We start from the raw sequence: 24,700 nt of genomic DNA, 5'->3' as shown, positions 1-24,700 counted from the left end.
GAATTTTCGAAATTGAATAATTACTAATTGTGTGTTGTTGTTTTGTTCTTAATTTGTTACTTTAATAATTCACTTGTTATTAAAATGGCATACACAAATGAGGAAATGGCTACGTTTATGGTCTGTCGCAGGGGACTGGATTAGAAGCATCTTCTAGAAGATATGCTGAAATGTATCCTCAACGGCAGCATCCTTCACAGAATATTTGCTCGACTTCATCAACGATTACGAGAATATGGTTCATTCGACAAAAGAACGCAGGATTGTTGGTGCCATCGAGAAGTACGAACACCACGACTTGAGGAAGCAGTACCTAGTTTGATTGAAGAACAACCTACTACCAGTACCAAAAAGATTGCTTTCCAGCTAAATGTTGATCATATGACGGTATTTCGAATTTTAAAGGAACAACCCTTATACCCTTACCATCTGCAACGAGTACAAGCACTGTTACCGTGAGACTTTCCGAACCATCTTAAATTTTGCAATTGGTTGCTGGAAATGATTAGAAGAAATTGTGACTTTCTGAAGAAGAGAGAATTCATAGACGAATGTAGTTTTTCTCGGGACAAGATTATTAATTTTCATAATTACCACATATGGGCTGATGAAATCCCCCACGCTATTATCGAAACTAACCATCAAGAACAGTTTTCTCTTACAGTGTGGCTCGGAGTTATTGGAGATGATTTAATTGGGCCTCATTTTCTACCTCCTCGATTAAATGGTGAGGCATACGATCAATTTTTAAGAGAAGTGCATCCAGTACTGCTGGAGGAAGTTCCTGTGGGCGTCAGAAGGGATATGTTTTTTATGCATGACGGGGCTCCCGACCATTTTTGTCAAGTAGCACGTCAGCATTTAACTGAAACATATGCAAATCAGTGGATAGGTCGAGGAGGACCACAGAACTGGCCAGCTCGATCCCTGGATCTCAATCCCCTCGATTTGTTCATTGGGGGGCCATTTACAGCATTTGGTTTATCGTACTCCTGTTCGCGATATAGAGGACTCAAGAAACCGCATAATCGATGCGTGCAGTGTAATCAGAGAGACTCCAGGAATATTTGAGCGAATACGCGGCTCAATACGCCGACGTCTAGACGCATGCGTGATGTCTGAAGGTAGACATATTGAACATTTACTATGATTTCTACATGTTGTGTGTTTTGTTATTAATAAATTAGTTTTGTTTATTACCCTTTGATCGTTTAATGCAGGTAGTGATTTACCTCACTATTACATGAAGGCACATTGTAAAATTAATTTAAGGCAATAATGTGAAATTAATTGAAAACACTTGAAACGCAGGTAGCTAGAATAGGTATCTATGGTATAAATAGGGATAACTTTGTAAGTATGATTAGTTTGAACTTCCTCTTGAAGATGATCACTTGGTGATCGAAACACCTGTCGAGATGTTAAAATAATGGTTTGGTGTTGGGAAAAATCTCCAGTAATATTCATTGCTACACCAAAGGTTCCAAACAATGCACCACAAGTACAAGAATCCTTAATATTTTTGGCAGAAAGCCACAGCGTTTGGGATCCAAACATTTTTTGATCCTACGTGTATTATTGTGATTTTTTTCCTTCATTTGATGATGCTTTTATTTCATACTCATCAGAGAAATCAGACCATCCTTTGATAGGGATGCCATGCGTGTCAAACCACTTCTCGTCGAGGTAGATTATTGGGCGATTTTGCAGACAGAGCTCGCCAAAGAGTAGTAAGGCTACAGCTGATTTGAGTTTCGTCATTGATGAGCCGGTGTAGATTTTTCACCTTATCAGGTCTTTTTCCCAGTCGTCTAGACTTTTTGTGACACCGGAATCTTCACGCTTTTTTCCTGATTCAATGGGATTTCTAACAATTTGTCTAAGTGAAATAAGAGGCACGCACCTTCGTCAAATTACTGGTTACACTTGCTGCAGCACCCGCGTTATATCCTTGCTGAAGTAAGGAACTGTATATATTTTTTGCAATGATTTTCATGTAAGAAGATAAGTGATTTTTCTTTAATGAACCACTGGAAAAAGCACTATTACTTTTCATCCACGAACGCCACACACTGCCTATTACGTACGTTGGGGTATATCGAGTGGTCCAACGAAAAGTATGCACCTTGCTTTTCTCCTTTTTTTGTAACTTAACGCAAAAATGCTCGGACAGGTCAATTTTGTTTTTGAGGGGGACAAATTTTAAATGTATTTTTCTACCTGTGCCTTCAACCCCCTAGCGAGGGTGAGTAACAACCCTAAAATTTTAAATGGTAATTGGAGTCGAGTGATATATCATTTGGAAGGGAACAAAATTATCTTTCCAATGATACCTAATTTGTTGTATTTACTTGAATAGTTATAAAGAACATTTACTCGATATTTTTGGTGTTAATGAAAATGCGGAAAAAACGGCATTTTTATCACTACTACATTCCTCAATTCCTCTCGTGCGTTTTTTGGTTCAAATAACAACAGCAGATAAGTGTACAAAAAGAATTTAGGCAAACGTTTATTGATTCAGTTCGGTTGCTTTTGAAATTATTTCAACTTTACTGTAAAAATGGTTTATTCCATTCCTGAACGAGTTGAAATTGTTAAACTTTATTATCAACATAAAAGTTGTGCTAGACTTACTGCTCGCCTCTTTAATAACAGTCATCCCGGGAAAAATGTGAATGATTCGTACGTTGCCAAGTTAGTCCAAAAGTTTGTCGATACCGGATCTGTCTGTAATGTGAAACACCAGCCACGGAAACCGATCAGAAATGAAGCAGTGGAAGTCGCTGTTTTGGGACATGTTGAATTGGATCATACTCAAAGTACCCGTCAGTTTGCTGCAGTCTCAGGTGTCTCCCGTTCGTCCATAATACGAATATTAAAAGCCTATAAATTTCATCCGTACAAAATTAAATTAGTACAGGAACTCAATGAAAATTATCCTAATAGAAGGCTGCAATTTTGTGAACAACTGAGCCAGCTACTAATTGATGATCCGCACCTATCATTTAACACGTGTTTTTCCGATGAAAGTACATTTTTTTTAATGGAGCTGTGAATAGGCATAATTGCCGTTACTGGGATGACAGTAACCCACACTCATTCCGAGAGGTCCATACCCAGTACCCTCAAAAAATCAATGTCCGGGGTGGCATATTAGGTAGTCATATCGTAGGGCCACTTTTTATTCCTGGGAATTCAACTGGTGAGGTCTACCTGAACATACTTGAAGATACAATTGATCCTCTCATAACAGAAATAATTGAAAATGACCAAAATCATAATGATGATCGGCTTCATTTCCAGCAAGATGGAGCACCTCCTCACAATGTTGCTCCGGTAAGAGAGTTTTTAGATGACCGGTTTCCTGGACGGTGGATTGGAAGGAGAGACCCCATCGAATGGCCTGCCAGGTCACCTGATTTATCGCCTTCATACTTTTTCCTTTGGGAACACTTGAAACATAAATGTTTTGCTACGCAGCCCGAGTCCATAGAAGATCTTCGCCAACGAATTACAGTAGAGTGCAGAAGTATAATACCTGATATGCAACAGAATGTTAGGAATAGATTTGAACAAAATCTGTATTATTGTATGGAAGCAAATGGGTCACATTTTCAGTATTTGCTGAAGTAGGATTCTACTAAGTCAATTATACATTTCAAAGTACTGGGTTGTAGTTGTTTTTCTTCATAATACCTACATGTTTGAGTGAAATACAACAAACTAGGCATCATTGGAAAGATAATTTTGTGCCTTTTCAAGTAATCACTCGACCCCACTCTTCATTTAAAATTTTAGGGTTATTACTCACCCTCGCTAGGGGGTTGAAGGCACAGGTAGAAGAATACATCTAAAATGTGTCCCCACTCAAAAGCAAAATTGACCTGTCCGAGCATTTTTGCGTTAAGTTACAAAAAAAGGAGAAAAGCAAGGTGCATACTTTTCGTACTTCGGTTCTTTTACATTTATGATGGGCATTCTTGCGTTTCACAACTTACAGCCAATGCCATATACCGTAAAACCTACTATACTACTAGCCATTCATCAATACTGTAACCTGTTACTTTACAAAATGTAAAGCAACCCACCTTCTTCACTGAATATTCTTCACCCTGTGTCACCAATGAAATTCTATTATTTCTTTTTGAGGTTTTTGTCATTTTAAACTTATATCGAATATCTGTTATTTTCGATATTGAAAATACTTCTCAGTATCCAATCTAATAATTAGGTGAAAGGAAATTCACTATATTTTTTGTAAATCTTTGCTTTTCAACGCCAATAAAAAACATTTCCTGCACACTGTCGCAAATTTTTAGATTCCGTGTTACTATGTTGGGCATTTCGAAGTACTCATTTGAAATTCCAGGGAACTGGTATCAATTTCCATGCAGTGATTTTATATGGCGATAGACAAAATTTCCCCACCTAAGCGGCTGTAGAGGAAATGTATAATTAATTCATGCATTATGCACACATTTCCTTCCTATACAAACTAGAAAACTATTCATATGACACAACTACTCTTCGTAATGGACTACTCTCTAGTGAAGTCCTAAAACACGTGATCTTTCATAATAGATCGTTCCTAAAATTTCACACTTTCCATTATGTAACATGGCTATTCCCAAACTCATCGATAACTACGTAGGATCACATCGGAGAGTTTAATTCTCAGTATAGCCATGGAGGATACTGTTTTTCGTGCCATCTGCTTCCCTAACTGTGCTCTAATTCAATAACTTACCGAATATCAATAGGAAATTTCATAGAAACTCATAAAAGTTTTCGCATGATTCGAGACTTTCCCTCGGGTTTAGATTTTCAAACTACATCGACTCAGAAACTTAGATTGAATATCCGATTGAATGAGATGTCAGATATCCCATCTAGACTAAATCTCCTATGATGTTTAGAGTTTGATAAATGGCAACGTGTTTCATCTCGATGAAAATATTCATGAGATACATCCTGTTTCAACTTTGATAATGAATTTTCAGTTGAGAAACCATATACTTCTTTCTGCATTGTAAATTCCAAGTTAATTAAAAATTTTGAATTCGAAGATGAAATGTTAGTGATGCAAGACAGGCATGAAATTTAACAGCAACATTGATGTAGTAATTGAATGCCTTGCTTTTATATACACATTCTGTCAAAGTATGTGGGAAACATTTTCATTATTATATTTCAGGAATTTGTTGCAGACAATCATTTCTATATCTTCAGAAACTCCAAAAATACCAATTAGTACCTACCACCGTATTTTGAAAGTTAGATGATATCAAGAAAATAGTGAATATTACTCGAGTTTTTTCCTAACACCAAACTATTATTTTAACACCTCGACACGTGTTTCGATCACCGAGTGATCATCTTCAAAAGTAAGTTATTGAAGTAGAGTTATGAAGAACAGTTATGGAAGCAGTTTGATATCCCTTTTGAAGATGATCACTTGGTGATCGAAACACGTGTCGAGGTGTTGAAATAACGGATTGGTGTTGGGGAAAAACTTCAGTAATATTCAGTACTATACTGAAGGTTTCAAACAGTGCATCACAAGAAAATAGTATCAATTGAAAAATCATCTCAAATGAAAATCTTTAAGAAATTGTGAAAAATTACTTTATTGTTACTTGCTTTGCAGCTGAATATGAATAAGTATTCTGATTCATGACAATTCATGAATTCTTGAATTCATAACCTCTCATAACCTAAAAAATAATTGAAGCTGTATCAATAGAGAATCTACTGAACGTTACTGGTTAATAAAAACCTCTGAACTATCCTCTTCCGATTTCAAAACCCAATAAATCAAAATTGAAACGGGTACAGTACACGCCTCTGCTAATGACGAGCGATGGCACAGGTATAAACTCTTCCAACTAAATTACTATTGGAATCACACCTCGTTAATCCTTAGCTCCCACAAGTTTCGACTTCTGAGGGTTGTAGTTCGTAGGGGTGCGACAGCTGGTTAACGAAGAGACAGATTTTTGGAAAAGAGAATAGATTACGATAAGCCACTTGCTGGCCAGTGTCATACCTATAATTTGTTTTAATAAGGATAGCAAATGGAACGTGACTTCTTTGTAATTTCTTTTCATATCTTATTTAGAATTATAGGTAGTAGTACAGTTCATTAAAACTGTTATATAATGATACACTTTTCCAAAAATTAACTTTAATCAGTCACTATCTGAATACAAATTTTCTTCATCTTCACTGCTGCTTGTTCTTGTGCTGCTATCGTCATTTCAATCTATAATCACTGTATTTACCTCAGTTTGAACGTATGCGAATGTTTCATATTCCCAATATTTCCGCTCTATATCTACTACATGTGGCAACGCTATTGCCATTCCTCGGAAGTGATTTAATCAAACTCGGGCTCCGCAAGTTTCCGCACATCTACCAACTAGAAAGTTACATTCTTTTCGGACAGGCTGTTTTTGACAGTAGTCCCAAATGAGTTCAATGAGATTCAAATCCGGATGATAGGGTGGAAGTCGCAAAACGTTATGTCCGTGTTCATGCAGAACCTCATCGAATTTGTATCTAATATGATGCTTTTTATTTACCTTGATCAACTCAGATAATTCGGGTTTGAGCATGTTGGGGGTGAACATAATGTTTTTTTCGTGCAGCCATTTCGCTATATCAACCTTCCTAGGATTGGTGTTGGGGGCTGGATTAATTTGAATATTGTGGTATGGAGCATTATCGGTCACGACTACCGAATTCACAGGTGAATTTGGGATTAACTTTTCTTGTAACCATTTACCATAATTTTTATAATTCATTTTCTGAAATTGTGCATGATTTAAATATAAGTAGACAATTAGGTATAAAACCCATGTCACCTCCTGCATATTTTTAAATAACCCTTTGGTTGATTTATCCGCCCAGTTCTTGGAAGATGTATGTCCACTATGAACATATGTTTCATCAAGAAACACAATTGGTCGCTGTTGGCTAAGAAAATAATGGATTAGCAGGTTCTCGAAGAAGACCAGTCCTGACTGATCGGGCTCCTTTTAACCATACTGTAGTAGATTAATAATTAATTTTGTCGTGTTATACACGTATGATTAATAGAGGTCATTATTATTATTAATATTATTTTTAAATACTTGTTCCTCAATGCTCTAATGTCCATTTTGTGTATTAAAATTGTTTCTATTATTTTCAGTACTTCTTCATTTGAAACCAATTTTCTTTAAAATTCTACGAAGAGATGTTTCTGAAGTCACAATTCTCAAAATGTCATTGATTTCATGTTGGAACTTTTTTATCGTAATAAGACACCCTTCCGTCTTATGAAATTCATAAATAATCCTTCTAATATTGAAATACTCATATTCGGGAATATCAGTTACTGGTGCTCTTTTAGGCCGCTTCTTTCTTGGGGTAGAAAATTTTACTTCTCCGTTATTTGCAGAAACTAATTGCTCCCCTTCTTCAACCACTCTTTCAATGGTTCTTATGTGAATACCAAATACAAAATGAAGATTTGTGTTGAAATAGTCATTTTGTAAATTTATTCAGTGTTACCTGTAGCGGGAGATGTTTTATATTTCACATTTGATAATTTATTTAAGACTCTGAAAATAATTGAACACATTAAAAATTATTTCACGTGCCTGACTTTTGATGACTGGTTTTTTGGCGATGCTATTTTTTCAGAAACAACCCAAATTATTCAGACAATGCCAAACGCCAACAGCATTGGAGGACAAGTAGTGATTTGCCTGTATACATAGAATTTGTATTTCTTGCAAGAGCTGTAGTGGGGGTTACATTGAAAAATGAGTTTGTGCTCATGGGGGCGGGCTTGCCGTCAAGTTTGGCGCTTGTTGTATATGTTTAGGAGAGATAATTTCTGAAAAAAAAATGTTTGGCTTTCAATTCTTCATCTTTATACAATAAAATTTAATTAAGTTTCATAACGTAACTCTTTCATATAATATATTCTGTAGGGTTCCTATGGATAATATCTAATTCAATTCCATTACGAATGTTTGGAGTACAAACTAAATGGAAAACATCAAATTGATTGTTTCGAAAGTATTTTTTTTCAATGTAATTCGATGTTCATATGAAAGTTGTTGTTTTGGGGTGACTTTTTCTTTCAGTTTCTCTCTGAAAGGCACTTCTAGGCATGATCTACACATCTCTGTACATATTTTATTTTGAACTCAATTGATTTCTTTCCTTTGGAAGTTTCCCGTCACACCTGTGACGAATGCCCTCATTAGAACAATGTTTCAATTGACAAACGTAAAAAAATCTAAAAAACTATTACTTTCGGTTCTCAAAACCTAAAAAATCCACTGGTGAAAAATGCCTAAATCGGAACAAATATATTTCATTCGACGAACGTCAAAAGAATGAAATATCCAGAAACCTCTTTCGATAGTTTAAGAGAATCCGAGAATTTAATTTGGGTTTTACATTTCCATTTTGAATCTCTCATCTTGGCAATGGTAACTAGGTACGGTCCATTTCCACAAAGTTAGTTAAAAAACACTCATCTGACTTTCATAGTCACGATGTTCGTTTTTCTTACATCTAGGGGTCGTGAAGTTTCAATTCAATAACATTTCCTACAAGTTCAAGGTATATTATAAAGTAACTCTTTCACTTTACAAATCAATTTTGCTGGGTTTTATTCGTGTCAGAAGAGATCTCAATGTATAGGCAGTTCTAAAAGTTGTTTTTACATCATATCTGTTATCAAAGCTGGGTCGGTAGCCGGGCGGTTCGACGTGGTTGCTTTGTTCACTCATTCGGCCGTTGTGTGAGTCGGTAGTTCAAGCGGCAGGCTGAATGATCGATTTTCACTTTCAACACGTATTAGGAATCACACGTTGGAAGGTGAGACCTCGTACCTTGTAACGAAAACAAAAAGTGAAATTGAAGTGTAGAATATCCGGGCTGATTGGCCTGAAGTACCAAACTTTTCATCTGCAACTGCGATATACACCATCAGTGGTTTATGCGTTGACTGCCAGAACGTCTTAAAGTCTCATCAACGAATGACTGACGAGCTACGTATTTACTAGTATTTATAATTTCAAATGATGGTGGGGCTGATGGTGAGGATTGAGATGTGCTGATGGTGAGGATGGGGGTGGGGAAGATAGGACGATGCAACTGTTTAAAGGGATGTGGTGCTAAATGTGGTTGCAAAAAAGTTGTACTGTTTTGTTCTCTTGCATGTACAAATTGTCAAGGCCGGTCGTGCTTCAATATTAAATCACCAACAGTTGATTATTCGTTTAATACCAACGAGGAGACATGCGATGTATCACTATTGAGGTAATGTATTCATGCCCAGGATGAAGAAGAAGAAGAACAAGAAGAGCAATCAGAAGTATTAGAGAATGATGAATCAGATGAATAAATTTTCCTATTTTTTTTCACAGCTTTTATCATTTCCAACCCTTGCTAATATATTTTATTATTCAATAGTTATAAAGATAGCCTCTCCATAAAATACATACAAAACCTGTACTATCATTGGAGCTTATAACTAAGCTACTAATTAATTTTTATTAATTAAATCTAGCTGTTCAGAAAAAGAACAATAAAAAATCAGTTCCTATATACTACTAAATCACAAGTTCATACCACAAGCCAATATTTGATTCGTTACGTCGGCAGCTTGAACTGTTGAAAAATGTTTCATTCATTTGAATACATCAGCTTTCCGAGAAAATTTAAATACACTTATCAAATGACCTCGTTATTTTCCTGTCTTTAATTACATTTTCAAATTATCTCGTTTCCATTTCAAGGAAGAAGCTGAACTTTCAGTACAATTACTCCTGGAGTGTTTTTCACAGCTATAATTAATTCTTGTGATTCGAAAATTAAATTAAATGTATACTATAAGAGTGATTATTGACAAGGGCCTGTTGAAGGTATTTCAAAACATATAAAGATTTCAAATATGAAAATTTGGGACAAGAAGTGATTTTATTTATTCATTTAAGAAACTTTTTCATTTCTTCTTCACTTTCGGTTATATCGATCAATCGATATAACATACAGTTCATTAGTTTGTGTAATTTAGAATATAAATCCAATCAATATTGAGTTTTATCATGGAAAACGCACTAAGTTACGTTTTTTACGCGAATAGCAGTAGCAAAATTATATTTCCTGAAGAGAATGAAAGAGAATATTGAAACTGTAATAAACAACCTAAAGTATAATTATTCATTACTTCATTTTATCAAGTGAATATATGGACAGTAATCATCACAGGGAATGTTAGTCATTCAAAAATGGAAAACTATTCGCAATGTGATGAATAACTTTGATTCAGTAAACAATCGACGTCGATGAAACGCATATCACCGATGTTTGTGAGCGTATGTAGAAAAATCCGAGGCAGTCGATTTCGCGCCGTTCACAAGAACTCGGCCTTTCGCAGGCCACAACTTGGCGTATTTTACATCGTGACTTGGCCTGCACCAATACAACATCCAACTGACCCAGGAACGGAAGGTAAACGACCATAGAATACGACGTGTGTTCGCTGAATGGGCTCTGGAGCAGTTGGCAACTGACCTTAATTCTCATCGAAAAGTCATTTTCAGCGATGAGGCCCATTTCTGGATGAATGGGTACGTGAACAAACGAAATTGTCGAATTTGGAACGATTGCAATCCACATTACATCCAAAAGCGTGCAATCCATCACAAAAAGTCACTCTTCGGTGTAGATTTTGGTCTGGCGGCGTCATCAGTCCACATTCATTTGAGAACGACGTTGGCCAAGTCATCACTATCAACGGCGAACACTATAGGTCGATGATAACTAACTTCTTTTAGCCTGAATTGGATGATCTGGATAACAACAACATATGGTCCCAACAGGACGGCGCTATGTGTCACACAGCTCATGTCAATCCATCTTTGCAGAAAGTTTATTTCCTACTATTTTTCTTTCCCATGTTTTTTGTAAGAAGATGGAGGAGTAGAAAGCAAAAAACCTTTTTTCCATACGAGCTAATCTATTTGAAGAAAAGTTGCAAATATTCGCTGAGAAACATAAATCCGTTAATATTCCAAAGAATAAAATTGAATTCAATTTCCAGTAGTATTAATTTGATGTCTGTTTAGGTGATGATGTTTAGAACATGTCATTAGTACGCTCGCACTGTACGTATGGCAACTTTCCACTATCAACACATTGTTTTTATTTTTTTCAATTTGGTATTTTTTCAACTTCGAACCATTTGTATATTTTTCCTCAGTATTTACTATTCTTCTCGTTCAACAACCATCAGCCTAAATAGTCTTCGAGTCGTGAAAAAGTACATAAGCGGATTCATAATGTTTCGAGGAATTGCCGTCAGCAAGAATATAAAACGTCCGGATAATGGAGTATCACGTTTCATCACTATTGAGACAATCAAAAATAACGAGAACACACGCATTGTTTGTATTGTTCCAAAATTGTGACTCTCTTTTTCGTTCGTTTAACCATTTTTCACGAGCTTTCTACCACTGCATGAATAAATAAACAAGAATCTGTAAAGGATGACGAAGTGAGTTGTGCTACTGAGGGCTGTAATGTAAAGCGCATAGCACACACGATATATTTACATGAAATGGGATGCCGGTTTATGATTCTATGAAAGAGAGAAAATATAATAGAGAGTAACCCTTATTTAATTCATAATAGACGACTTTTAAACCAGAGACAATCAGAAAGAGAAGCTCAAATCATGCAATTTTGTGGCACGGAGCATTATTTTGATGAAACAGCACTTTCTTTTCATTCAAATGGGGCGTTTTTCTGTGATTTCCCCCTTCAAACGCCCTAATAATAATATGTTATAGTCACTGTTGATGATTTTTCCTTTTTCAAGATAGTCGATGAATATTATACCATGCGCATCCCTGAATACTGATACCATAACCATGCCAGTCGACTGTTGCGTCTTTGCACGCTTTGAAGTCGATTCACTACGTGCAGTCCAGTCACATGACGATCGTTTTGATTCTGGTGTAAAATGATGTAGCCATGTTTCATCAATTATCACATATCGACGCAATAATTCGTGTTTTTTATGGTGCAACAGTTTCAAACACTGTTCATAATCATCAATTCGTTAATTGAATAGAACTGGCCGTTACTTGATGAAAATCTATGTTAAAACTCATCAATACAGTGTATAAATCTACAGAAATGATCTTTGAACGTTCAAGCCATTCTCGGATATACCTACACAGTAGGTTGAATGGACTGACGCCTATCAGAAAACAACTAGTCCCCTGGCTAATACCACGAAGGGCGTTGGATTATATCCGACAGGCGTCAGTGCAGGAATATTCACAGAACATTTCCTGCATTTGCAACTGGCAATACAACTGAAAGAGTCGACATTCAATTTTGGAACGGGGACACTTGCAGACGGGTTTCGGGCTCATTAGCCACTCGTCAGTGCAAGATAGTGGCCATCATCGACATAAAGTCAATGATATTCCATAATTGAAAATCGGAATTCCCTTACCCTTTTAACTGATGATTGAGAATCGGAATTCTTTCTAAGTATTTCATTCCTCTTCGTAAGTTGGAAAGAACAACAAAATGTCACTCCATCTAGTGGACGAGGTACTAACCAACTGCATATCCGAAATTTGCCCGATTCCTCTGAATAAGAAAGAAAAACTTTCTTATTAGTCAGTGGGCTATGCTTGAAAATTGGCAGTAAATAAATCTAAAGGAATGAACTTTAAACGTTCAAGCCAGTCACGGATATACCTACACAGTAGGATTATATTCGACAGGTCTGTCGGGTATAATCCAATCCCCTTCGTGGTATCAGCCAGAGGAGTAGTTGTAAGTATATTCGAGACTGGCTTGAACGTTTAAAGTTCATTTCTTCAGATTTGTCTTCAAGCATAACTCACTGACTAATAAGGAAAAATACAGTGTATTGTATGATTTTCACTAAAAAGGATTTTACAAAAACCGCGACACATGTTTCGCTATAGAACAGCTTTCTCAAGCGTTAATAATAATAAATAACGCTTGAGAAAGATTTTGTATAGCGAAACACGTATCGTGGTTTTTGTAAAACCTTTCATAGTGGAAATCATATATGTATGAGTATCAATTCGTTGTAACAGCCTTTATGCTCATTTTATCTCGTTTAAACTTCGCAAACCACTTCTCAACGGTGGACTTTCTTGGTGAAAAGTCCGAAATAGATTTATCAATATTACTGGAGTTTTATCCTAACATCAAACCGTTATTTTTAACACCCCAACACGTGTTTCAATCACCATATGATAATCTTCAAGAGGAAGATTAGAGGAAGTCTACATACAATGTTATTCTCATTTGTACCATAGATAATTGTGCTAGGTACCTACGTCTTAATTGTCTCAAAATTAATTTTACAATGTTGCCTTATCTACTAGTCAGATGAATCTGATAACTAAAAATACTTATTCCAATAAGCTATACAGGGTGTAACTAAATGAGTGTAAAACATTCAAGGAGGTGATTCCTCATCAAAAAAAAATAGGATCTTTCATATAAAAACACTTCATTGGAGCATCCATTGCTAAGATACAGCCCCTTAAAGGGGGTACATGAAATTTGTATAACAATTTTTTTCAGCACTGAGAAAGTTACAATATTGAAATTGACCTGACGTTTTGTACTACCAAAAAACATTTGGCCAGTAATTTATTTGGTTTACCCCACGGTTATAGGGGGTGGAAAACGCAATCCCTAAAATTTATTTCCAATGTAACTTTTTGTCTTATTATTTGTTTACCATTCAAAAATTTATTTCCGATAGCCTGTTTCATTCTCAACTAAAAATTTCTCTTGGGTTTTTTGCCCAAAATAAACCTGTTCGCAGCAAAAAATCATTTTAGGAACAACTACAGAGATACATCGTCATAAATGCGAAAATACGAAACCAATCTATCTAGTGGGTCGCTATTAGCGATAGTGACAATTAAATTGGTATGGCGCTGTCAGTTTGTGAATTTTTGAAATTGAATTAATACTAATTGTGTGTTGTTGTTTTGTTCTTAATTTGTTATTAAAATTATTAAAATGGCATACACAAATGAGGATATGGCTGATATGCATTACGTTTACGGTCTGTCGCAAGGGAATGGGTTAGAAGCTTCTAGAAGATATGCTGAAATGTATCCTCAACGGCAGCATTCTTCACAGAATATTTGCTCGACTTCATCAACGATTATGAGAATATGGTTCATTTGCCACAGTTTGAGGAAGCAGTACTTAATTTGTTTGAAGAACAACCTACTACCAGAACTAGAAAGATTGCTTTCCAGCTAAATGTTGATCATATGACGGTATTTCGAATTTTAAAGAAACAACTCTTATACCCTTACCATCTGCAACGAGTACAGGTACTGTTACCGCGAGACTTTCCGAACCGTCCTGAATTTCGCAATTGGATGCTGGAAATGATTAGAAGAAATTGTGACTTTCTGAAGACGACAGAATTCACAGACAAATGTAGTCTTTCTCGGTAATAATTTTCATAATTACCACATATGGGCTGATGAAAATCCTCACGCTATTGTCGAAACTAACCATCAAGAACAGTTTTCTCTTAACGTGTGGCTCGGAGTTGCTGTGGATGATTTAATTGGGCCTTATTTTCTACCTCCTCGATTGAATGGTGAGGCATACGTTAAATTTTTAAGGGAAGTGCGTCCAGTACTGCTGGAGGAAGTTCCTTTGGGCGTCAGAAGGGATATGTTTTTTTTGCATGATGGGGCTCCCGCCCGTTTCAGTCAAGTACCACGTTAGCATTTAACTGAAATATATGCAAATCAGTGGATAGGTCGAGGAGGACCACAGAACTGACCCGCTCGATCCCCGGATCTCAATCCTCTCGATTTCTCTATTTGGGGCCATTTACACCATTTAGTTTATCGTACTCCTGTTCGCGATGTAGAGGACTTAAGAAACCGCATCATCGATGCGTGCAGGGTAATCAGAGAGACTCCAGGAATATTTGAGCCACGTATAGACGTATGCGTAATGTCTGAAGGTAGACATATTGAACATATACTATGATTTCTACATGTTGTGTGTTTTGTTATTAATAAATTAGTTTTGTTTATTACCCTTTAATCGTTTAATGCAGGTACTAACTACAAAATAACAATAAATCCAGTTCACAATGTATCTCTGTAGTTGTTCGTGAAATAATTTTTTGCCGCGAACTGGTTTATTTTGAGCAAAAAACCCAAGAGACATATTTTATTTAGAATGAAACAGGCTATTGCAAATAAATTTTTAAATAGTAAACAAATAATAAGACAAAAAGTTACATTGGAAATAAATTTTAGGGGTTGCGTTTTCCACCCCTTACAACCATGGGGTAAACGAAATAAATTACTGGCTAAGTGTGTCTTTTTGGTAGTACAAAACGTCAGGTTAATTTCAATATTATAACTTTTTCATCGTTTGTGAAAAAAATTGTTATACAAATTTTATGTACCCCCTTTAAGGGGCTGTATCTTAATAAGGGATGCTCCAAGGAAGTTTTTTTATTTGAAAGATCCTATTTTTTTTTCGATGAGGAATCACCTCCTCAAATGTTTCACACTTATTCAGTTACACCCTGTTTAGTTAACTATTCAATATTGGTCCACCATCGTTATTCATAATATTATTATGTTGACTCATTTCTAAGTTCTCATAGACATCTAGATGTCTGTTGTTGTTAACTTTTCTAAATAATCCTGATGAACTAAAGTCTATGGAATGGTTTTGTTGCAAAACTTGATGGGCGACTGCTGATTTTTCTTATCTTCTTCATTTTAGGTGTGCTTCGCAGTCCTTACATTCAATTTTGTAAATTACAGACTTTTCTGAACTCTCGACTTTGTCCTTTGGATTTCCTAAAAGGCTTTGTAGTGTATGACTTGTTTTAAAAATCACCTTCGTACCTAGTTCCTGAAAATATTTCGAAAGTTCTACATGTATTGGTGGTATTGTACTGAGATATACTTATGTAGGTTTTTGTCGTTTCTAAAAGTCGAGATTTCGTTCATTCTCAACCTGAAATTTTTCTTCCTTATAATATCATCTGCAATACCCCTCAAGAAATCGTTACAAAAGATAAATTGACAATACAAGAAGTAGCAATCAGTAAGGGTTTCTTGAGGGGTATTGTAGATGATATTATATGGAAGAAGAATTTCACGTTGAATGAACGAAATCTCGACTTTTAGGAACTACAAAAACCATGATAAATGTATTTCAGTTCCGCATACCACCAATACACGAAAAACTTTGAAAAGATTTTCAAGGGACTAGGTATGAAGGTTTGAATTTAGGCAGAAATTCAACGATCAGTTGTTTACATACTTAGATTTTCAAGGGACTAGGTATGAAGGTTTTATAAAACAAGTCATACACTACAGAGCCTTTTAGGAAATCCAAAGGACAAAGTCGAGAATTCGAAAAAGGCTGGAATTTTCAAAATCAAATGTGAGAATTGTGATGCAAAATATTATGGATAGACAAACAGATCTATCAAAATGAGATATAAGGAACACTTAGCACACCTAAAATATGGAAGACCAGCAGTCGCCCATCATTTTTCACAACAAAACCATCCCATAGACTTTAGTTCATCTGGAGTATTTAACAAGTTAACAACAAAAGGCATCTATGAGGGCTTACAAATAAGTCAACATAATAATCTTATGAATAACGATGGTGGACTAATACCCAATAGTTTACTATATAGCTTGTTGAAATAAGTGTTTTTAGTTATCAGATTTACATGACTATAGTAAATAAGGCAACATTGTAAAATCAATGTTGAGACAATCAAGTCGCAAGTTCCTAGCAGAAATATCTATGGTATGAATAATGACAACATTGTATGCAGATTGAGTTCAATCATTATGATCACCAAGTGATCATATTCAAGAGGTTTGGTGTTGGGATGAAACTTCGGTAATATTCATTATTACAAATGTTTATTGAGCCAAGCCTTGGCTTCAACAGTTTTTTTTTTCCAAAAAAGCAATGCTTTATCAACACATGAAATTATATTTTATCTATTTTCTTCAAACTAACAAAAGTTGCTTATAAAGTTGCAAATAAAAATCCTTTTTCTTTTGCCCTCTACATCGAATTAACTATCTGAGAATACCTGCAGTGCTGTGCAACAGTTGTCCGACCATTTACATGTTTAATATTTCACAGTTAGAACAAAAGAAACAACAATAGTCCACAATATTCAAAACATCATCTGATCTTGACCTACAATAGGTCCTTAGTCATATGCTTCTAACTATGACTTCTATGACTTCAAATATCGCCGAAAAAAATAGATGCTGAGAACAGGCCATATCGAATACAGAAAAAAAGTCATGCTATAACAGTATTGACTGATGAAAACCACTTAGCCTGGTAAATCCCTGGTAAATTTCATCAGACCGTACCTACTGAAAATATTCAGAAGAAATTTTACGTAACGCGTTGTTGAATATCTGTATAACAATCATTGAAGGAGCAATAATGTGGGGAGGTTTTAACAGCTTCAGTTCGCTGCTAACTATCCTGTTTTATTTCACTGAAATGTTACGTTCTTGGTTCTGCTACGATGTTAGGAAAAACCGAGTTGAGAGAAAAGTATTGTTCACTAATCAGTCGATAGGAAAACGATAATCTAATTTACAAAAGAAATTATGAAATTATTCATTCTTCTGTATAATTCACTGACGTAGAAAAATATTTTTTCTACGTCCATGGTATGATTACGCTGACAATCGTTAAACTGACAATTCTCTGCGATGATTTAGAATTATTGCCATGACCCGAATTGAAACTTGAAACCAGAAACTGCGAACGACGTTGAAAATTGCAGGAAATATTGTGAAATGAAATGACATATTGAATCATAAGAATTGTTAATCAAATCGTCTCCGAATTCATTAACTCAGTTTTCCCCATCCTGGCAAGTAGATATAAAGAAGTATCAAGGAGCATGATTGTGCCAGGCGAATACGGCATTGCTAATGATTTTTTGGTTCCTTGCTAGAAGCATACTAGCAACTTTCTGATCTTTGTAAAAAAAATAATTCAGTCTTTTGAAAGTTGCTCTCTGCTGTTCCTAAAGCACATTGATAACTAAATAGTTGCTAAACATCAGCTTCAAAATGGATTAAATTATTAGATTGTCTCTGTTTCAGTTCTATCATAATTATAATCAACTCCAACAGAGTTATTCGTAAATCTCTCATGTACTGATATTATTTCAAATGATATACAAAAAAGCCGAGCAAAACTGAATTTTTCATTTCAATAACATATATATTGTTTAAACAATATAAATGATTCTTTCTTCGCTTCAAGCGGTTTTTGTTTTCAAATTATATGAAAAAACAAAAATTTTAAAGAAAAAATTATCAAATTCGAAGCTGTTCAGTCAGAATATTCGAAGAACAAAAAAGGGTCCTTCTATTATGTGTAAACCTCAATAAATCACTTAGATACTGAGGATTATAGTATTAACCAAATTATAGAGTACAAACAGACGAATCAATTCAAGTTATCCTCTAACAGATAATGTCTTTAAGGAGTCCTTCAATTAAATTGGTGAATTAATCGGTGGATATTACGTTGTGCGAGATCACTTATTTAATCTCAGCTCAATGGTGCAGAAGTGCAGATAATGTCGAAATCCCAATAAGAACCCCCCACATTATTGCGAAATATACTATTTCTTATCGGTTCATTAAAATTGGGGCCCATAAAAAGTAATACTAACAAGAATCTTGTTTGACTGGAGAGTCGTATATTGCTTTGAATAATACGTAGCTTTGCTACCTATGGCTAATTTACTTAACAAGTCTGGAAAATTTGGCTTTTGGAACACGCGAGTCTTGCGAGTCTGCGAGTCCAAACAACTATTTTCTGACGTATTGCGTACACTATTTTTTCGGCAACCGTGTCGAATAACGAATCAATGAGACAAATCTCTTTATTAAATTTCGTTCGAACATTGTAATTCTCGTTTGTATTAAATAGTGAAAGTCGAACAGAAGATAGGTACTGACAGAAACATTATATTTCTTATTTATATTATTATTCATATGAAAATTCAAGCAATTGTTAATATTCAAGAAATTTAGTTTGTTTCTAATGTTCAGTATATTTAAATGCCTTTTGTTGAGGTCACAAAGTGAATTTCCGTTTCGCATTGATTGTTTTCATCTGATAATTATTGAATGGGCTCAACAATTTCGATTTTGTTCATGAGTGGATTGTCTATATATCCTACAGCGACACTGGTGGACTTCCAGCCACCGTGCCTCTTCAAATTTGTGATATTTTCACCAGCAAATGTCAGTAAAAAAATGAATGATATGTCCTGAGAAATTTTTAGGATTAGGTTAACCTGAAAAATTCTGCAATTCTTAATCCGAGATTTCCAAAACCGTGGATACCGACAGGCTGATTCCAACATTTTTCTTTTTTGTAATTCACGAAAGATCTGTTATGTGGAGTATGGAATGTATTTTCATAAGCAACGTCTCTTCTTTGTCTTTATTTAGATCAAATGACTTGTCAGTTTTTCCCGTCTACACGCACCGGCTAACCCAATAATTATTGCTATCTGAAAATGAAGCAAATAAATTAGTATTTTCATATCCTAAAATCGTGATTTTTTATCTGCTCGCTGTTGAAGACTTCCAATTTCTTTAGTCCATAATATAACCAACAATCTTTCTTTTGAGAAATGCGATAACCTTTGGTAAAGTGGGTATGTTCACTTTTCTGCACTTAATTTTCAATATAGTGTACATGCTACAAAGTGGAATATTTGATAGATTCAGATTTTCAAAATTACATCATCTGTAATAGTTTTTGCATTTTTTCATACCGATCCATTTTGAAAACAAATCGTAAACGTTTTTGTAGCTGAATTTTGATTTTTCAGACAATAATTATTCTGTCGCAATTAAAACTTCTTAAAGCACATTTTCAAACCCCCTATCGCTGCTGCTCTTCATAATTTATTACGATAATTGCGAACAAAAACCGTGCAAACCATCAAAAATCAAAATGTCAACTAATTTCATGTCAGATAGCTGTCAGCCGTCATTTCACTGTTATGGTAATGATCAACTGCATTCATCAAAACCATACCTACCAAAATTTTTATATTTACAACCACAACAACGATGTGATTCTTCCTAGTCCGGAAATATACTTCCCGGACCAGGCCGGAAAAATGTTACTTTCTCACAGTTGATTTTCGTGGAAAGTCACCACCCATTCTAGTCTAGTCAGGCGAATTCTGAAACAGCTCAATATCAACGAAGCGTCTGCTTTTGATGAAGTGCCCGTCATCGTATTCGAAAAGTGCGCAAATGAACTCGCGCCAGTATTTTGCAGGTTTTTCAACCTGTCTTATAAAAAAGGGGTTTTCTGTCTTGTTGGAAGTATGTCACCCATATTTGGAATAACGCAATCGAGAAACATGGAGAATCAATAGCTGTCGCGCTTGATATTTCTAAGGCGTTTGCCGTGTGTGTCATGAGGATTTGTTAGCCAAACTTCAATATTATGGCTTGTCAGATCATTTTTGTTGGTTCTTCACCTTCCTGAAAGAACATTCCCTGCAAGTGGCCGTCGATGGATATCTCTCGAATACTCTCACCATCAACGCTGGTGTTCCTCAGGGATCCATATTGTCTCCAATCCTCTCTTTATTGTATATCAACGACTCATTGGAAAAAACAATAATCCAATATATTGCTTTGCTGACGATAGCACACTTGTCTCATTTCATTTGGATTCCAGGACATCGGCTACTGAGGCACATCTTCACCGGTAGCAGGAGGTTGCATATATTAATTAGGATCTAGGAGTGATTTCGAATTGGGGTGAAAATAACCACAGGTTCAATTCAATGCCACAAAAACCCAGGCATCGGTTTCCTCCAAGAAGATAAATATCTCCGAACAGGATATAATAATGTCAGGATAGACAATTCCGCTTTATGCTTCGATGAGTTTGTTGGGGGTTAGAATGGACACCAATATGTCTTGGCACAATCATGTCCCTTGGAATTGCAAAGGCTGTTTCTCAAAAGCTTGGAACACTATTCCGAACCAGAAAACTGTACACGCCTGAGCAACTTTTGATGCTTTATGAAGCTCAGATCAGACCTTCTTCGGAGTATTGTTCTCATGTATGGAGCTCTGCCCCCAAACATACCCTGAAGTTGCTGGATTCCATCCAGAAAAGAGCCATCCGCCTGATTCGAAACGCGAACGTCACGTGCAACCTTGATAGCCTAGAACATCGAAGAAGGATTGGAGATTTGTCTCTCTCAACTGCTCAAGTGACTTATCATATTTGATTTCACCAAGATCGGTACATATCAGAAATACGCGACGGACTCAGTTCATCTTGAACTTCACTGTTTAGAAACTCTTTCATCTGGAGAACTGCGTTTATGTGGAATAAACTTCATGAGAACGTTTTCCCAAATGGATTTAATCTCCAGCAATTCGAATCCAATGTGAATCGCTACTTTAGCACCGGCACCGCTCTGAGAGTGCCTTGAGGATTTTTCTGTAGTGCTTGTGTTTTGTCTTCAAAAAAAAGCCTCCGGAAAGTGGGTAATTCTTGGACGGATACCGAAAAAAATATTTGCCACTCATTCTCAATGACATGGATAGTCTCCCCATAACGTCGACCAAAAGAATTTGTCCCATAAAGTTTATCTAGTATAAAAATAATCAAATTTGAAAATCAATTCGATCAAAATTTCTGTCTAGAGAATAAATTAATAATTTACAGAAATCCAAGTATCTACCGAAATGCCCACAATGGATTTTTCCGTTAGCCAGCTCTCGACTCCAAACAATTATGAAGCGCTGGAAATCGAAACTAATAGATAGAGATTAACGAGGTTCCGCCTATCAACATGCGACTCCTAGCAGATATCGAACGAGTCGCAGTTAACACACATTGTTCCAGAATACTCCCACTCGAACAAACCGCCTGCCATCTTACCGAAGGATTAAACATTGAAATAAACGATTCATTATTAGTCCTATGATGAATTGTCATTCAAAAGGTTTGTAACTTCATTTTAGCAAACAAGCTTTGCAGTGGTAAAAAAGTAAGAATGTGTTTATTGCTTTCAATAGTTTCTTGAATGTCGAATCGAGATTTCCTAAAATTTAAATAAACTCTGAAGGGGGCAATTTTTTCTTGATTCAAATACTTTGTATCTCTCACGGATTTCGATTTTCTCATGCGGTGTTGACTAATGTATTGTGATGAGCTTCCTATATAGTATTTTTTTCAATACTAACCTGAGAAATCGCTATTATTTACGAGAATTAATATTTCTCACCCTTGGTAAATGATGATAATAAAAAAACACCTAGGTAAATAATGAGAACAATTCTATAATTTTAAAGATATTCACAGAAACTTTTGTTAACTTAATTATCAACTAGAAGTGGAAAATTGAACATTGGAAATACGCTTGAAAATTATTTGAAATTATAATTAATTGCACAATTGTGACAAATCATGTATATTCCAGCATTTTCTGTATTAATGGAACTAACATTTGAACCAGGTAAATTCACTTCTGTGTTACAAACAATCCCCGTATTTTGAACGCATTCATTACCTTTTTCCATTAAATTATCTTCAACATGAACGTTTTCTACGATACCATCTTGATTTGCAGAAGAAGTTATATTTGAAGCTTCATTGGGTAAATTACATTTTTGCACTAATTCGGCGATTCTCTTCTATTCTCGGCTATTGATTCCTCAATATATCCTTCAGCCACTGCAGCCGACTTCCACCCACCGTGCCGTTTCAGGCTTAGTAAGTCTCCTCCGTTTTCTGCGAGAAGTGTTGCCGAGTCTTAGAGAATGACCAGTATAACACTTAGGATTTTCTAATTTGAGATAATTAGCCACGACGTATGGTACTTTACTAATAGTATTGTGCCCAATATTTTGTTTAATATGTTTACCTTTACGGTATAAAATAAATAGTTTTGTAAAGTCAGTTGGCCTATTAGCTAAGTATTTTTCAATAACATTAACCCATTGTAGCTCAACAACAACAAACTTCCTTGATGTTCCGTTCTTTGAATTAAGAATATTTATTATGATAATATCATCGCAAACATCTAAATCGTCTAGGAGCATATTGCATAATTCATCTGTTCTGCAGGCACCGGCAACACCAATTATCATAACAGCCTAAATATCATTCCATTAAAGAATTAAACACAATCTAATAATGAAAAAGTATACCTTTTTTGATAAATATTCGTCGTCATGAGCTTCAACTATAAATTTGTCAATTTCTTCCTTTGTAAATACTTTTGATTTCTTAGGTATATAATTATTGTTTTTTCGTTTCAAAAATGCTACAAGCTTAAAAAACTTTGAAATATTTTCTTTTATTGCGAGTGTCGATTTTAGCATAGAATAATTTGCCCACAATGTCGATACCTTTTTGCCTTCAGATTTCTCTTTGAAATACGCTAATAAAACATTTTCTGTTACTTTAGCAACTTTCCTTTCTTCACACCATGTTTTCAGTTGGTTATATGCATTCATGTACAGTCTCTTTGATTTTTCTGGCAATAAATCACTACTTGTACTAGCTGCCACCACTCTAACTTCAGGCGGGGTACACATCATCTCTAAATCATCGTCACTTGAATTTTCGCCCATTTTTCAATTAATTATATTGACGTTTTACTTATATAGATCTTGTAACTTCTTCAAAATGACATCTAAATTTGAATTAAAACCGCATTTGGCAAACTGACAGCAATAATAATCATTGTACAGTGTTTGGTTGTCATGGAAACGCCGGCAAACGTTTTCATGGCCTAAGTAGATGTTGCGCGCTTATCATCGACATCGCGTATTCAACATGGAAACTGTACCGTTTCAATTTGACATGCAACAATTCATAGCTGCCTTGGGTTATCATATAACCAAGGAAATTCGTTTCTCACTATAATGCAGAATTGAGAAATTCTAAGTTCTGAACATACAGAAGCGATGAGAGAAGTGGAACATTGAAATATATCAAAAATGCAATGAGATAATTCCTAGATTCATATCAAAATTTGACACATGGCAAATTTTTACATAAATAAAGCCAGTCTGATTAGAAACACGCTGTAAAAACACTAAATACATTTAACCTTCTGTTGAAGAATACATAAATGAAAATGAAAAAAATATAATTTATCGAAATATTGTGCTCATTTGAATATTACTCAAAATTTGTACAGGAATTTAAACATTCAGAATAGACCATAGGTTGATATAGGTTAAATTAACAGGATGAACTATTTGTTCAATGTTTTTTAATTTGTCGACTTCAAAACTAAAGAAATGCTCCCTTTCGATACTCTTTTCAATCACCTTGAGATCATCAACAGTATATGATAATAACTAATGATTATTTCCACATAAATTAATTATCTGGTACACTGTTTAGTAGCAGGAAGCATATTAAATAAAATATCTCGTTGGTTGAATTCAACAATCAAATTCAAACAAGTCAAAACTATTTCGATTCATGACTTCATTTCATTTGTTATTTCAGTGAGATCAGATTTCACCCAGACTTCTTTATCAACGCAATTGAACTC

General features: G+C 35.3%; 1 long non-coding RNA gene across 1 annotated transcript; it reads right to left on the bottom strand.

Moving 5' to 3' along the window:
* Positions 1-23,126: 23,126 nt before the first annotated feature.
* On the bottom strand, positions 23,127-24,215 carry LOC141484724 (uncharacterized). Its single transcript, XR_012466761.1, has 2 exons — positions 23,340-24,215; positions 23,127-23,285 (listed from the first exon to the last, which is right to left on the bottom strand). It is a non-coding gene; the product is annotated as an uncharacterized lncRNA (long non-coding RNA).
* Positions 24,216-24,700: the final 485 nt, after the last annotated feature.

The sequence above is a fragment of the Leptinotarsa decemlineata genome, unplaced genomic scaffold (genome assembly GCF_025532065.1).
Source record: "Leptinotarsa decemlineata unplaced genomic scaffold, Ldec_3_MD MMD2_tig00026282_RagTag_RagTag, whole genome shotgun sequence".
Taxonomy (NCBI): Eukaryota; Metazoa; Arthropoda; class Insecta; order Coleoptera; family Chrysomelidae; genus Leptinotarsa; species Leptinotarsa decemlineata.
The sequence above is the reverse complement of the archived record's forward strand: the minus strand, read 5'-3'. Positions and strand labels throughout refer to the sequence as shown.